This window comes from Neovison vison, chromosome 8 (assembly GCF_020171115.1).
Source record: "Neovison vison isolate M4711 chromosome 8, ASM_NN_V1, whole genome shotgun sequence".
In the NCBI taxonomy this organism is placed as follows: domain Eukaryota; kingdom Metazoa; phylum Chordata; class Mammalia; order Carnivora; family Mustelidae; genus Neogale; species Neogale vison.
The window spans coordinates 111148656-111166970 of record NC_058098.1 but is presented as its reverse complement, the minus strand read 5'-3'; the positions used below and the strand labels follow the sequence as shown (position 1 = coordinate 111166970).

Genomic DNA, 18315 nt, shown 5'->3' with positions numbered 1-18315 from the left:
TCTCTTTCTCAAATAAATAAATAAATCTTTAGAAACAAGGGAATGCTATCTTTTTGTTAACTGTGAAATAGAACTATTTTGAGATTCCAACGCCCACTGTCCAGTTGTTGTTGGACAGGAACAAAATAAAAGCAAGGGCAGGGAGAGATTCTAATTGTTATGAATTTTTTTTCCATTACAACTTTTGGTTTTCTCTAATAGGCCTTCTTGTTTTGTTGTTTTTCCTGTTGCTCAAAGTGGAGTGAATCATAGCAGCTTGCTTGCTTCCATTAGAGGCTTGAGATAGGATTTTCAGGTTTATTGAAATGTAGCACATGAGAAAATCCTCAGGAAATGCCTTTATGCTGGTTTAGCATTAGCTCTAACAAATGGACTCCCAGAATTTTCTCAGTTTTCGGTTTTCTCATTAGGTACACTGGTTGGTAAGAAAAATATGGTTGTTTTTTAATATAACCAACAGGGAAATGATCAGAAATATCTGTTAAAATGCAGTTTTCAAGAAAAAAAGTATATTGATGCTGCCAGTTCTTCAAAAATTATGTCCTACATACCCATAATCCCTATCTGTGAACTGCTTATATTCTGTACATTTGATGACTGCAATTTATAAACAGAAATGAACTTTCATAATGTCTGAATGAAGTCAGTCATTTATCAGGACAAGTCAATAAGTGATATTAGTTTATAATATCACTAAAATATTATATATTTACAATGAACAACCAGAGGGAATATTATGACTTCAAATGAATAATGCTTCCATACTGCATTTTAATGACATACTACTTTTGATAGAAGTAACATTGGCAGATAAAAATTACAACAAAATTGCCAACATTTTCAAAGTGATCTTGTTAGGTATTTCTTAAATTTGAATAATTTAAAAATTCCTTTTAAAGAAAATGACTTTTAGGCATTTTTAGATAATATTTAACCTGTTAAATATTAAATAATATTTAAATTTAAATAAATATTAAATAATATTTAACCTGTACAAGTATAAATAATTGTATATGACATAAAGCTATCCTACGTGCTATACATCTATTAAAAAACCTACAAAACCAAAAGGTAAAATTCAAACATTAAAAGTTTTTTTTTCTCTCTCTCACTATATAAGTATGGCAAGCACTTTTGAGGTGAGATGTTAACAACATACTTACTTTATAGAGATTTAAGAAATAGATTTTTTCCTTTTCTGAACTTCTGCAAATCTTCGGTTGGCTGACACAAATTAACACTCACTTATTTGGAAAGAATAATTTATATATAAAATATATACCACTTCTTTTCTGATCCATACAACAATGATTAGGATACTATAGCTCTACTATGTAGCACCAAAGAATTACAGGCATATCTCAGAGATACTGTGGATTTATTTCCAGACCACTGCAATAAAGCAAGTAAAGCACGTCAAAGGGATTTTTGGTGGTTTCTCAGTGTATACAAAATTTATGTGTACCCTACACCATAGTATATTAAGTGAGCAATAGCATTATGTCTGAAAAACACTGTACATACCTTAATTTAGAAAAAAAAACTTCATTGCTGTAAAATGCTAACCATCATCTGAGCTATCAGTGAGTTGTAGTCCCTGATCACAGATCACCATAACAAATATAATAATACTTTAAAAGTCTGAAATACTATGGGAATTACCAAACATGGAGATAGGAAGTGAGCACATGCTGTTGGGAAAATGGCACCAACAGACTTACCCCAGGCAGGATTGCCACAAACCTTCAATTTGTAAGAAATGCAGGATCTGGGAAGTGCAACGAAACAAAGCACAACAGAGTGAGGTAGGCCAGCACACACACAAATGAACATGTGTTTGAATAGCACCTATCGGTTCAGGGCAAAGAAGCGGTCATCTCTGAAAAATACTTAAATTAGTCTTTTTACATTTTGTGATTGAGAACACAGAACAGAAAAATTATTGTAGAAAGCTTGTAAAATCCAAATAATACATTTGGCTCCTCTCGGTTTTGACACACTCTAGTCTACTCTTGCTGAAATCTTGAATCTCTATGATTTTTTAATAACTTTATTGTGATAAAATTTATACCAACAAACTGTGCCCATCTAAAGAGTACATTTCCATACGTTTTAAGAGGTGCATATATCTGAGAAACCACCATCACAAGATACGAAGTTGTTTCCAACAACTTCAGAAGTGTCATGCCCCTCTGCAGTCTATCCCAAGCCCCCACCCCCACCCCACACCAAGTCCTAGATAACCACTGGCCCACTTTCTATCACTATGAATAAGTTTGTATTTTAGAGTTTTATTCAGGTAGAACTATTCAATATGTACCATTTTGTGTCTGACTTGTTTCACTAAGAATAATGACTTTGAGTTTCATCTATGTTGTTGTGTGCATGATCAGTTTGTTCCTTTTAAGATTTTATTTATTTGACAGAGAGAGAGAGATAGCAGGAAACAGCATGAACAGGGGGCAGGGAGAGGGAGAAGCAGCCTCCCTGAGAAGCAGGGAGCCCAAGAGGGGGGCCTCCTGGGATCATGACCTGAGCAGAAGGCAGACATTTAACTGCCTGAGCCACCCATGTGCTTGAGTTTGTTCTTTTCTCTTTGCTGTGATTTTATCTTTGCTATATATCTAATAACACTACAGCTTGAGAACCCCTAGGTTTGATGAGTGGTTCCTTGGCAGATAAGCTGGAGACACATGGTTCTGAAGCTGTGAAAAAGGCCCAATAATGGTTTCATCAGTTCCATGGGTAGTGGGAGCAGTGAGCAGACCCCAAAGATCCCAGAGCAGCCCAGTTGAGCAGGGGCAGTTACCCCGTACCACAGGAGAAGGCGCCCAAGTCAGTCACCATCCCCACAACCCAGACCAACAAGGATGAGACCCAACAGCCACCACAGCCCCTGCCCTCGGCGCTGCTAACACCAAGCCTGGCGCCATTGGCAGCAGCGAAGGTAGTGGTGGCCAGGTGACCTCACATCGCTGGTGCCTGCCTGGGGTGAGAAGAAGGTCATCACAAGGAAGGTTTTGAGAATAGTCAAATTGTTCAGTGTAAGAAACAGATAATGGTTTCATCAACAGGAATGATGCCAAGGAAGTGTATTTGCACAACGGACCACCATAAAGAATAGGCCTAGGAAGTTCTTTGGCAGTGTAGGAGATGGGGAGATGGTAGGGTTTGATGTTGCTGAAGGAGAAGAGAGTGTGGGGGCAGCTTCTGTGATAGGCCCTGGTGGAGCTCCAGTGCAGGGCAGTAAATATGCAGCCCACTGTAACCATTATAGACCCTCTCCACATGGCTAGGGTCCTCCACACAACTGCCAACAGAATTTCTAGAACAGTGAGAGTGGGGAAAAGGAGGGTTGAGAAAGTGCTCCCAAAGTCCATGCCCCACAGAGCTGCTCTCTGGCAGGGGAGGGTTCCCACCTTACCACAGGCAGAGACCCTAAAGTCTTGGGCCACAGTCCTCCAACCTTCCTGTGCTAGGAGAGGTGATGGCGGGAGCTGACAATCAGGGTGCAGAGGAACAAGGTAGGCCACTGAGACAATATGTATCAGGGTACAGATCACGATTCTACAGGGGCCTCCTGGCCAATGAGAGCTTAAGGAGGATGGCAATGAAGAAAATAAGGAAAATCAAGGAGATGAGACCCAAGGTCACCAGCCATCTGACCTACGTTGGTAGGTACCATGGTATATTCAGTTACCTGCACAGATGCCTGGAAAACCCTAACGCACAAAAGTAAAGCTTGAGACAAAGCTAAGAGACAAAAGCAGCAAGCATATCCACCAACTGAGAATTCACCAGCTCCCAGGCTGAGCAAGGTAGGACTGAGTAAATGCCATTTTACCATCTCTACAATCATCCAACACAAAGACATGAGTATGAAATTCCAGCAATAAGAAATGAACAAAAGATTGAGGCTGAAGGCCTTAAATGCTTGCTTTTTGCCCACTGACAAGATAAACAGGACTATCATCATCACCTATGCAGCATGGGTTTTTTATTATTTTTTACCTAAAGACATCTATTTTTGGTAATGACAAACATTTTTTTTTTCAATATACCTTCAAAGGTTTATTAATTGTTTCATATCTGGTCAAGTTGAGAGTTTTAAGAACCTCATTTTTCATTTGTAATGAAAGTTTATGACTTTTTTTTTCAAAAAAGTTGACAAACAACAAGCATCTGTTAATAAGGTCTTAAAATAATTGTCAAAAGGAAAAAAAAGGGACCAATAATTGCTGTTAATAGAGGAGGTCCTCAGAAACCACTCATTTTAATCTTGCTAAGTCATTGGATATTATGGGAGATTACGCCTATCTCAATTTTGTCTTTGAGAAAGCACCATTCCTTTTGTCACTGTAGATGTCTTTCTTACTAAGAATTCAGACTAAGATCAGAACAGTGAAGTTTTTTTTCAGTTGAGTTAGAAAAAATAAACTCTCACCAGAAATATTTTTCTCTTTATTGTTGATAAGTTAAGGTCTCTTATCACTTAATAAAATTACTCTCAGATGAAGACATGCACATGTATTTCATACTGGAGGTTAAAATCTTAATATCATTTATGTAGTCCTTCGTATGGCAGTGCAATATTGTGAAACATGACTGTGAAGCCAGAGACTATGGAATCTTAATAATTGATAAGAAAGATTATGATTGTTCCCTGATCTTTAAAATTTTTGTCAAATCATTCAAAGCACTCTTACTGTCAGTTGTAAATGCATAGAAGAATGCAAAAAACAATAAAATTAATATTTAGTACACTCTAATTTATAATACTAGAAGCCCTGAGAACTAAAGTGTTTTATTTCTTTGTAAAAAACTTAGTAAGGAGGAGAGGGAGCCTGGGTGGCTCAGTTGCTTAAGCGACTGCCTTTGGCTCTGGTCATGGGATCAAGCTCTGCATCAGGCTCCTAGCTCAGTGGGGAGCCTGCTTCTCCTTTTGCTCCTCCTGCTTGTTCTCTCTTTCTCTCTGTTAAATAAATCAATAAAATCTTAAAAAACAAACAAACAAACAAACAAACAAGCTTAGCAAGGGTCGTTTGAACAACACTTGCCTTACTCTTCTTGTTACATAATTTATATATGAAGGATCTTTCATATATGAAAGGACCATTTATATAGAAAGATCTCTTCTGTGCCTTAGCAAGCTATCATACTTCTTTCTAAATTTGGATTCGCTCCCAACACTTTAGTTTTTGTGCTTGCAATGTTTGAAATACCTTTGAGAGTTCCATTAATGTGGAGTATTTTCCTAGCATCACTTACTCTGGACATGCTGCCAGTTCTTGAACTAATAGGTGAGTAGCGACCACTCATGGATGGATTTGGAGAGAAGTGATGTGACTGCTCATGGATTGTGATGCGCTTCTGTTATTTACGCAGTGATCTGTGGGCCAATGAACTTGCAGCAAAGCTGGTACTTTATGCAATTGTTCACAGGTAGTATACCATAATTAAAGTTTGAACTGTATTTCTGGGGAGTGGTATTATTTATCTAAATCACCATAACTAAAATTTATGCACACTGGAACTGAGCAAAACAAGGCCTGTGTGTGCGTGCGTGCGCGTGTGTGTGTGTGTGTGTGTTACATTTTTCCCATAGTTCTCTAATAATCAAAAACTAGGACTTGGATTCTTTCTGCATTTGGTAAATAATCAGCATTGGACAGCTGTCTCATTTAAAATATACATCCACTCTTGATCTACTCTTCCTACTTTTAATTCTTTATCTGAGTCTGTCTGGGGGACTTGTCTTCATGACAGGTTTATACTACTTTATTATCACAGTTTATACTTGATGGCACACAGGAACAAAGAAATGGAGAAGCTGACCAAAAACCATGAAAAATCTCTCATTCCAAAATTTAGGAAATTTACGTTCTCCTGACCTCAGATGCTTTAGGCAGCAAAAAACCACGATGAAATGTTTTGAATGAAAAATTCTACTTCTGCAATTAGAAGACAACAAACATTAAGCCCTACTTTTTACAATTAGAATCAGTTCTAACTTCTTTGCATATTAGGGAGCAAAAGTGTTTATGACATTGGCTTTCCTGGGGCCCCTGGGTAGCTCAGTCATTAAGTGTCTGCCTTCTGCTCAGGTCATGATCCAGGGTCCTGGGATGGAGCCCCACATTGGACTCTGCTCAGTGGGGAGCTTGCTTCTCCCTCTCCCACTCCCTCTGCTTGTGTTCCCTCACTTGCTGTCTCTTTCTGTCAAATAAATAAAATCTTTAGAAAGAAAGAAAAAAGAAAGGAAGGTAGGTAGGGAGGGAGGAAGGAAGGAAGAAGAGAGAAAAGGAAAGGCAAAGCAAGGGAAGAAAGAGAGAGAGAGAGAGAAAGAAAGGAAGAAAGAAAGAAATTGGCTTTTTTTTTCTCTACATGTAGTTTACCTCCTGGTATTCAAATTCTAACTCTCAAAATATCGAGTTCTTTCTTAAATAATAGAATGTTATGTGCCAATTTCTGCCTATGAGAAATAGCCCTTTCTCTTTTAATTGTGCTTAAAATGGAAAATACAAGACAGAAGATACAAACCCTCAATATTATTTGCAATAAAATCCTCTCATTTAAATGTATTTAAAACCAGATTCTAAATATTTCAGCTTTTAATATAGGCACATGCTGCACTAAGAGTTACAGTAGAAAGTGAAGAGTTACATTTTTTAATCACAACCTTCCTTGACTGAAGGTGGTACATAAATTGACCAGATGAAAATTGTCCTTCATTAGGACAGTCCCAGGTCTAGCAACGTCTTTTGCTTTGTATTCTATTTTTAAAAGCTGCAAACATATTTGGGCCCCTATTCTTCTTAACCTTGAGCTACTTTTAACCTTTAAAGAGGTATCTTGGCTTTAGGCTGGTGTATGTAATTTTTGAAGTGTTCGCTCTAAGTCCAAGTTTCCTTTTCTTGCCCTCAAGGAATCTTCTCTGTTTCCACACTAACAAAACTGAACAATCTCTGGGGGAAAGACTGGGTTGGGGAGGGGGCTCTAAAATATCTTTCTGTATTTCAAACATTGACTTGGGTGAAGTAATAGAGTATAACCATTAAGCATGTGAACTCTGCAGCCAAAATACATAAATCTAAATTCCAGTTCCACCATTCAGTGTCTGTAAGACCAGAGTTACTTACTCTATTGATGCTCTTTTCCTCTGTAAAATGTGGGTGATACAAGTGTCTAGCATACGGAGTTTAAATGATGTGATGTCATAGTATTCCTCACATACCATGTTCAATACATACTAGTTTTTATTAGTATTATTAATATTATGATGATGATAAAAATTTCATATTTGTTTCATTTTAAATCTTCCAGAGAATCTATAATTTTAGGTTTTATCACCCCAATCAATCACTTATAAAACATTCACTTATAACAAATAGGGCTATTCCTAGAGTTCTCGACTTTTCCTATAAAAATTGATATGGCTGGAAACAACTTAAGAAGTATTAGAAAGCCTCTTCCCATACTTGAAGAGACTTTAGTTTTCTGTAAAGCACCATACGCTATAATTATTTTTGTGACCTGAATGTGACAATTCTGTTAAAAATAGTACAAGTTATGTTAAAAATATCTTCTTATTTCTGTGAGCCAGAGTCTCGGGAAAGAGTGCTCTCATTTCAAATAATTACTTCATATTGGTCATTCTGAATTCCCCTTAGGAACATAAAATGAAGACTTAAAAAAATGCATTGCGTACTGATTGCAATGAAACATTTTTTTCCATTGAGAAACAAAGTTCACCATTTTGTTAATTTTTTGTTATTATGTAGAAAGTGGTGCTCTATAGCAGAACTAAAAGATAATGCATTACATCATTTATAAAAAAAAATCAGAAGAGGAAGGTACAGCCATTTCAAGTCAAGTTTCCTTTCCATACACTACAGTCATGAAGTATTATATTTTAGTTTTCCATCTATTCTCTTAAGCATATACAAGCTTCCCTTTCTTTTCAAATTCATACTGACGGAAAGAGAAATCATGTCAGAAGCTTAAAGATAAAACACAGTATTTTTAAAGGAAGAGACAATATTATTTTGGCTGGACTTATATTTTTTGATATGAATTAGAAGCTGAAGTCATCCAAAGTTTGATATTTAGAGTGAGGGCAGTTAGTATGGAATAATGAGACTCAGTAGCTATATATATATATATATATATATATATATATATATATATATATATTTGTCTAAGTATGTAATTTTCCAAAATAATATTTCAGATGTAACTTGCAGCTGAATATTTAAAGTCAGTTTGGTTGACTTTCCTCTTGGTTGTAAAATATTTCATAATGGATTTAACATTTTCTGATGAAATATCAATTTATATCATAAATATTTCATCAGCATCTGACAGATGACAAACAACTTATCAGGCTTCAAGAAATTAAAAAATGAGTGAAACACACAATTTCCTCTCAGAAAGCTCAATCTTTTCTGCATGTGAACTTTTATTACAAAATGAGAAACTTTAAAGATTCTCTACTGAGGTTAATTTTATAATTGTAATCTTGTTTCCTAATTATACACCTATTGTGATTAGTTTCACCTGTTTAGTTTCCACACTAACAAAACTGAACAATCTCTGGGGGAAAGACTGGGTTGGGGAGGGGGCTCTAAAATATCTTTCTGTATTTCAAACATTGACTTGGGTGAAGTAATAGAGTATAACCATTAAGCATGTGAACTCTGCAGCCAAAATACATAAATCTAAATTCCAAAAGTGACTCCAAATTCTGACTCTGCCAGAGGCATCACTGTGTGGTCATCTTGGGAGTAGACTGTTCTTTGGTCTGCCCAGACATGCTCAAAAATTGATCAATGTAACATTTTATATTTCTCTTGATGACTTCAACATTTTTACATCTACTTGATTATACTCCACCAAGCCTTTCATTCCCTTTATTTTCCAGAAATATTTTATGTAAAGAAATCAATAAATAAGACATATATAATAAAAATATGACTTAATTAAAATTGTGTTTGGTTAAGGATAAAATAATGAATCCAGCAACCAAGGTCATGCTAATGGTGGATTAGTGACATGGAGCATGAGGAATGATCAAACAAGACATGTTGCAAATAGTTATTTGAATATTTCTATATTATTGTTTATATTATATAAATAATATAATGAGTAATATATATTATAAATAGTCTCAGAGATAATTTATGCTCTTTTATAGAATCACAGGTTATTCAAACTCATACCTTCCATTCAGATGATTTAAAAAAAAAAGAAAAGAAAAAGAAGAAAATAATTCAATTGTATGGAAATAAAAAAGTTCAGGAAACTCACATTTTGACATTCAAAGAAGCTTATTAATTTGCTAAGGCCTAATACTTCCTTTAACAAAAGTATTACACAACAACTATTCTGTGGTAAATATGCTCAAAAAACTAAAATTAAATGTAGTTTCAGTGGAAAATGATGAAAATTAATTAGTATAATTCTATACAATGTTTTCAGACTTTTGTCTTCTTCTTTGTCATAATTTTCAGGATTCAACCTATGTAAGTACCTATAGTTTGAACATTATATCATCCTTACATTATATTGAATACAGTAATTAAAAGAAATACTAACAAAAATTAGGTCTTAAATTCACTTACCTCTCTTTACATGAGTATCAGAAGACTGAAGAAAACAACCCTATTTCTATTTCTATAGGGATAGGAAATCCAGCTAGAAAGGAAGCCATTCAGGAAATGTTGATATTCTTAAGACAGTGGTCTTCCTTCTATATTTGCTTTCAAATTCTGCTCAAAAGGAAATTTACTGGTTTCTCCCAAAAGCCAGTCAACCCATATCCTCTCCCTAAAACTGATTCTCTTTTATTTTCAACAATTTTAATTATTTTCCCCCTTTCTTATATAAAAGAAAATACACATGGAAAGATTAAGACCTATGTAACAGCCCTTTCTGTATAAGTATATATAAATATATTATAAGTATAGCCAAGAATGTGACTAAACACAATATTTTCCTGAAATCTTTTCTTGCGTGGTATTATTTTAATATGCAACACTTTGGTTCTTTATACCAAAAGAGATTTTTAAAATTCTCAATATGTTAAAACCTAAATTCATTATTTCTGTGATGATTATATTTGAATGCTCATCTTTGTTTTTCTAGTCATTTAAAGGAAAAAAAACCCACCAAAAATAATACATACACCTGTGATATCCCAGAATATAAGGTAACTTCCTTTTGCATTTCTGTTGTTCTCCAATCACAGAAAAAATTCTGAATCTCAAATAAAATAGCAATGATAATAATATACCAATTTGAGTGATCTTAGAAGACTATCAGCTCCTTATGATGATTTATGAGTAGGCTTTTATAGGAATTCACTATTGGTTTTCTACTGATAGGTTTATAATTGGAGAATGCATATACCTAGGATCTAAAATTTTAGAAAATCAAAACATAAAATGTTGAGTGTAGATGAATTTATCAATGCTGTGGTCAACTGAGTAAACTTTTCCTTCTTATTTCCATGGATGTTTAATTTATAAATATACAAATATCCAAAGCATTTTTAATTACAACATTTTTACAAATGGAAAAATAACTATCTTCCAAGAATTATTTCAGATAAAAGCAAAGTTTCACTTGTAAGTATTAACATAAAGAACAGAAATTCTTCCAGTGTTATATAGGCAAATTTCCTATATTAATATGAAAAGTTTAAAAATAAATTGTATAAAATATGCTCACTCTTACTTTCATGCTTGTCACTGTTTTCCTTATATTCTTTTCAATTAATAGTGTATTTTTAGAAAGTGGCTATAATAGGGGCACTTGGGTGGCTCAGTCAGTAAAGCTCTGACTTCAGCTCAGGTCATGATCTTGGGTCCTAGAATGGAGCCTGCCACTAGCTCTGCACTCAGCAGGGAGTCTTGCTTCTCCCTCTCTTTCTGCCCTCCCCCCCAACTGTGTTCTCTCTCTCTCTCTCTCTCTCTCAAATAAGTAAAATCTTTAAAAAAATAAATTAAAAATAAAAAGTGGCTATGATAACAAAATATATGTATATGGTTGTTCTGTGCTCCAAATAGTTTCCTTAAAATTGTCTAAATAATGGTTCAGTGAATTTGTGAAATCACATTGTCTTGATGTCTAATAAGTTACAGAAATGTAAATAATAATACTTGTTCATCAAAAATCGATATTTAGATGTTAAACTTCCCACCATTTCTTACAAATCTGATTTCCTTTCAAGCTTCAGCAATTTTGAATCTATCTTATTTTAGATGGTGATGAAATTTGACAGTTTCCTAACAGTAGATCTCCAGAAGGTAAGGAATATTATTACCAAGTATCTAAACATCCAGTGGTTAAAAAAAAAAAAAAAATTATTAATTATAACTGCTCTTTCCAAAAAACCATAAAATATATAAAATTGAAATGATTTAAAAATGCTTGGTGATATATTGGGGCTTCTAGGAAGCTCAGTCAGTTAAGTGCCCAACTCCTGGCTTTGGCTCAGATCATGATCTTAGGGTTGTAAGATCGAATCCCACATCAGCTCTGTGCTCAGCACTGAGGCCACTTGATTCTCTCTCCTCCCTCCTCAGTCCTTCCCCTGGCTCACGCTTAAATAAATAAATAAATACAATCTTAAAAAAAAAAAAAAGATGCTTGGTGATGTAATCCATTCTGGTTTTGTTCTTCACTCTGAGGAGGAAGTTTTTTTTCTATTCCTTGAATAGCACCTTAGAGTTGACTCCATGACAAAGGACAGAGTTATAACTGGAATACCAGGTTTCATTTAACTGAAGGGTTTTCTTTTGTGCTCTCGATTTTTCCACTGTAATGCAAATGTCAAGTGTTTTTTTTGGTAATTTCCCCCCAAAACCCAGTGGCTTTAGAGTTGGGAGAATAATTACAGTCACAACAGTGCATTATCACATGATTTGGGAATACTCAATTTTACCAAGAAATAAACCAGTTATTGGAGATCCTGCTGGCTCATTTCGATGACCTCACTTGAAAACTAAAATAAAGCCCTTCAGTAATGTACATGTAGTTGTAGATGTATTCCTGAGAACATGTTTTTAGGAGGACTGCTATTCCAGAATGAAGTTGGCTCTTTTCGTTTTTTATGAGCAGTAAAACGCTTTTCCTAAAGTTGAGCAAAATTTTGAAGAGGTGATTTGTACAAAAACAAAGTATGTCTGAAGTCTCAAGTAAGTGTCATAAAGTGATGTCAACCAAGAAATTACATTTCCCATTTTATTTTCCTAATAATAGCTATATTTATAGAGAAGTTAGTATGCTCCAGTTACAAAGTAGAAAGAGAACATCAGAAAATTAATGATATCATTCACAAAAACTGAAAACAAGTCAGAAAAGAAGGACTCATTAAAATAATGCCTATATTTATCAACTCTTCTATTAAGCTGATATATATTAATTACTTAAAGTCATTTTTTTTAAAAAGCACTGGCTTGAAAGTGAAAGGACCTGAAAGTTCTTCATTAATCTAAAAACCATGACATTTTTCACAAAAAAACCAATTTAAATCTATGGGTTTCAGTATCTTTTTTAAGGACAATAGGGATATAATATGAACCTCAACAGAAGTATTCAATGAGAACTTCCACAGATTCTTCTAAGATCATATCTACCAACCTACATGTATCTCTGTAGGAACAAAATATTCATGTTCCTCCACATTATATTTAACACTCTTTTGTCTGTTTAGTTTCCTTTCCATCTGCTTCATTATCAATTTTTCATGTTTGCTGGATCATTTTGATTTAGTATAAAAAGCCTGATACGATATATGCCATATTAAATTTTTTATTTGTGCACACATTCTGCTCCAGTTAATAACCCATTTCTTTGCATCTTTACACAATAAAACTCTGAAAAAACTGTCTCCACTTGTTATCTTTCATTTACTCTTTAAGCCAGTATAATTTCACCTTCTATACTACTCCAACAAATGGCTACTGTCAAGGTCAATAGTGACCAACACACTGCTAAATCCAATGGTTTTACTTACCAAGACAGTTGACCATTTATTCCATCATAAACTCTTTCCTCACCCTATTTTCAAGATATCAATCTCTCTCAATTCTCCTCCTACCTCCATTACTGCTACTTTCCTTCCCAATAACCTATAAATATTGGAAAGTGCCAGGATTTAGGTCTCAGACTTCTCCTTTACCTGCAGTTACTCCATAGGAAACCCCATTCACTCTTATAGCATTATTTATATGCTTAGGATTCCCCATTTTATATCTCTAAAGCTGACTATTCCTTTGAATTCTAGACTTTCATATACAACAAATTTGTCAACATGGTAGTTCAGTATCATGTGCCAGCCTTGTTCTTTTGAAACTTAACATAAAACTATTAATCTTTTTTTGTTCCTTTACCTTTCCCAAAACCTCCTCCTTACCTACCCTACCTGATTTGGAGTATTGATTCCTCTGTTTCTTTCATACACTATATCCAATCTATCAGCAAATTCTATTGGCTTGAGCTTCAAAATAGATCTGGAATTTCACCCTCAGAATTTCTACTGCTGCAAGCAAATTCCAAGCCATCATTGTCTCTTATCTGGATTACTGCAATAATTTATAACTAGTATCCCTGTTTTTGTCCCTGCTCTCTACTCTGCCACCATAAATAAAATCATGTCACTCATATAAAATCCTTTAATGAATTCGCTTCTCAGAGTAAATACCAAAATCTAAACAATATCTTACAAAACACTAGATGTTCTGGCCTACCCCAGCTACCATCCTGATAACTCATCCACTATCCCTCTTCCCTGCCCTGAACTCTGCTCTGTCATATACACAAAGTATTCTTGGAGGGCTGAAACCCTCCAAGCACATTTATGACTTAGTAGTTTGCACTGGGTCTTTCCTCTGCCTGAAATTCTCTGCTTTAGATAAGCTTGCAATTCCCTTCTTCACACCTTTCAAGTCTCAAATGCTCTATTTGCAGTATACCCCTCTCTCTCACACACCCCCCCCAAACTTCCTAGTCTCTTGACCAATTCTATTGTATTACTCAGAGTTTTACTATTTCCTTACCTGTTTGCTTATTGAATGTCTCTTCTCCAAAAATAAAAGGTCAATGCAGGCAAGGACTCTCTTCCCTGCTGTATATAACCCAAAACTTCTAAGAATTTCTGACATGAAGAAGGCACTCTATAAATCTCTTGAATGGCTGAGGAGAAACCTCCATGTTTTCTTTCTACCTCAAAACTTAACCCATGATATGTTTCCTAATACATTTTATCATTAGCTTTGACCTCTCTACAAAATTGTCTACCTACATTCTTCTAATTTCTCACTTTTGATATCTGTTCATTGTAGGGACAATTTTATATCTAATCATTAAAAAGAAATTTTAGAATTCAGTCTAAAGGTACAGAAATATCTGATTGAAATACAAATACTATAAAGCTGTCTCATACTTAAATTCTAAATTAAATATTTTAGGTTTAAATGGAATTAAATTACTTCTAAATTAAAATATTTGCTGCATAAGTCAAACTCATAGAAATAGAAAGAAACATGGTAGTTGCCAGGAGGTGGTGGGTGGGGGAAATGAGGAGATAATGGTCAAAGAGTAAAATCTTTAGTTATAAGGTGAACAAATTCTGATGATCTAATTTATATCATGGTGAATATTGTTAATAATACTCTATTTCATATTTTAAACGTACTAAGAGAGTAGATCTTAATCTTTCTCACTAAAAAAATTGTATGTGAGATGATGGTAATGGACATGGTAATTAACTCGACTGTGCTAATCATTTCACAGTGTGAGTATATATCAAATTCATCAATCTGTATACTTTAAATATATATACATTTTGTCAATTATACTCAATAAATCTGGGGAAAAATAACTGCAGTATAATGTATTTCAGCTGAACAATTTTTATAAAGGATGTTACGTTGCAGAATGTGTTCTTTCGTTCTAGAACAAGCTAAAGAAATAAACACATCTAGACCATCATTTTGATTTGGTTACCATCTGGTCCAAAACCTTTGATGGCTCCCCACTGAGTGTAGCAGCAAGTCCAAGTTTCTTACACTGGTGTTTAAGGTTTTCTTTAACCTGGAAAGTTATTAATAGGCTACCTTTTATGTTGACTCCACTTCCACCTCAGAATCCAAGCTTCTGCCACTTCCCCATTACCCACACATATCATCAGATCTCATTGTTTTTCTGCCCACATGATACTATCATGCATAGTAAGTTTTGGAATCACAGAAGTAAGTTTGTATAATGATAAGTTTTTCTGAATTCCCAAGTAAAGCCCATCTCAACCAAGACACTACAAACAGTTTTGGATCTAAAACTATCAACTGTGTGGCCTTAGCTAAGGAATGTCACTTAACCAGTTTGCTCAGCTATAAAATGAATATCTACTTTATCACTCTGTTACTATTTTTGAAAATAGAAAGTGCTCAATAAAATACCTGAAACAAGTAGACACAAAAGGCTGCATACTTTCTTTATTTCCTTCTCCCAGTCATTCAACGCTATTGTCTATATCAAAGCTCTATCTCTATCATACAACTTTTAATTTATCTGTTTCGATTAGTTTTTTGGTTTTGATTAGTTTAACCCTTGCTCTTGAGGTTATTTTTTTCTACATTACACATACACCCTCCCTGGGTACTAATCTACTACTGTTTATGAGTTTTAATTTTTTTTTTTTTTAAGTAAGCTCCATGCCTAGAATGGGGCTTGAAACTCATGACCTTGAGATCAAGATCTGAGCTGAGATCAAGAGTGGATGCTCAACTGACTAAGCCACCCAGGTTCCCCTGTTTTTAAGTTTTAGACATGTGATTTGAAGTTTCAAAATTGTTATAAGGTATTGTAGAGAATAAGGTAGCTCCCTATGAGCCTGGTCTATCAAAAGGGGCATTTATGGGGAAATCTTTTAAATGTATGAGTTTGATATAGCCATCAATCATTGTTTAATTTTCTGGTTAACATTACTAAAAATGATTTGGGGTGTTATGATGGGATGGTAATAACTTCAGTGCAATTAGTTTCTGATATTATTCACAGAAACATTAAATAGCTTGCATAAGATTATTTTCTATAAACAGTATGTTTTAAAATAGCATAATCCTAATTTAGAATTACTGCCCTTTTCTTTAAATCAAAGATGCTTAAAACTTTTTCATTAGCTGATCTAGATAAATAATTTATAAGTCAAGTTAAAGTCAGAGCTCTATGTTGAAATTAGATTTTCTCTGAAGAAGTAAAAAACAACAATTTGGAGAAGGTTAACTCTGATTAGGTAAAAAGAATTTCTTCCAAGTGATGCTATTTCTGTCACATTATCCAAAATTGCCCATTTCCTTCTGGCTTTATAGATTGTGTTTTTAGTCCCTGTTGGGGCGTTTTGTCCATTAAGTACTTTTCCTTCAAGGTACTGAGGAGTTGTTCCTTTTAAACACAATACAGCAAATAATTTGTTATCAAATGTCCTGGTTGTTTCCTATTTTTTTTAAGTAGTAGATTTTTTTATATCAATTGAATCTGCAATCATAACTATTCATTCAGGAGAAAAGGAGCCTGCAGATTGAAAAATAGACCAATTTAAAGGAAAGTTCATTTTGACATTTAAACCTCAAGTAAGAATTAAACTTTGCCAATAGTATTGAATTAGAAATAAAAATTTTGTTTTTAGGGGAGAAAAGTAATATTGGTAGGCTACAATTAATTTTAAATAAGATAAAATTTGTACTCTTTCATTTATCTTTATTTTCTATAATATTATTTTAAATATATATTCTTGCAACTTGTCTGAATGTCACATTGCCAAGACAAACTAAATGTGCTTCAAGTTTGGAAGAAATATTATTTTGAGTACTGAATATTCTGAAGAATTTATTATCTATTTTATTTGTCATTACAACTCTTCTGCCAAGGTTCTTTTCCACAAGTTCCAATTTTCTTGAAAAATTCCCATATATATTCCCAAATCTATTGTATAATAAAGAAACCGTTGGGAAAACTTAGAAAAATGCTGAAATGATTAATAAAACAAATAAGTCATCAGCATCAGTACTAGGTTTATAAGTGCATCTCTAAGGTTAAAATACCTTTAGATGGATAGACAGATATAAACAGAGCTAAAGACACAGATACATATATATCTACTATCTATCTATATATTTACTTATTATCTATGAATCTATCATCTTCTGTAATGATTCCAGACATCTTTGTAAGAAAGATGTCTTTTTAAAAATGTTTTTAAAAACTAAATTAAATAGGACAGGAAATGGCATACCATCTTGATCTGACCAAATCAGCTTGGTCACAAAAAGACCTGTTAATATTAGGTATATAAATACTTTCCTCGACCAAGAAATTTTTCAGTAAGCAACATGCTTAAAACTGTATTCCACTTTCATTAAATCCCATTTTAGAAAAAATAATGTTATCTTCCTTCTGAAGAGATGCTGAGGAAACCTTTTCTGAGGGACAGAACTGAGGGAAATGGATTTCCTTCCAACAGTTCTGCCTCTGACCTTCTCCTTATTGTTCATTTCTTTATTACTAGGAAATACTTAGTTAAATACTCTCCCTATCTTATAACTGAGAATACACTGAGACTATACCCATAGGAGGAATTTCTAAAGTAAGATTGAGGAAGCCAAGGAGGTGTCTGACAGATCCATCCTAAGGCTCCTGAGGAGGCTTTGCACTGTGTAACTCTATTTCATATTACATCTCCTCTGCCAGGCTTCTCCATTTTCTGAGAGTAGTTCATAGTAACTAAAGAGTCTGTTATGGTTTTAAATTCAGAGCCAAGTTCTCTAGAAACAGTGAATATAATCATTCCACAATAGATAGAAATAGATAAATATTTTTCTTCTATTTTCCCACCAAATATTCCTATGTGGCTATTTAATTTCATATATGCTTCAAACTGATCTTCCAAAAAATATAACCAGCACTGTGGATAGATTCCACTGCATCCTACTGGGCTAGAATTGGAGAGTTAATCAAAATGGTGTATCTTCAACTTTCTAAAACCTTCTAAAAACTGTATATCCCAATAAAATTCCAGTCGTATCTTTTCCATAAGACTTTGTCCATGGAAGGGATTTCACAGCAGGACTCACAATTTATTCTTTTTAACATAGGTTAATTTTTCTTTTCTGTATCTATTGGGGGTATTATTTATTATTGGATGAAAATTTTAATTGGAAAATCTATTTTTTTAATCAAAGGGATTCCAATATGATTTAAATTAATTGATTTTATTATTGATTCTTTTTTATAATTAAGAAGGGTAATAATTTG

General features: G+C 34.0%; 1 pseudogene; it reads left to right on the top strand.

Moving 5' to 3' along the window:
• The first annotated feature begins 1667 nt into the window (after positions 1–1667).
• On the top strand, positions 1668–3678 carry LOC122915471 (annotated as a pseudogene).
• The last annotated feature ends 14637 nt before the right edge of the window (positions 3679–18315 follow it).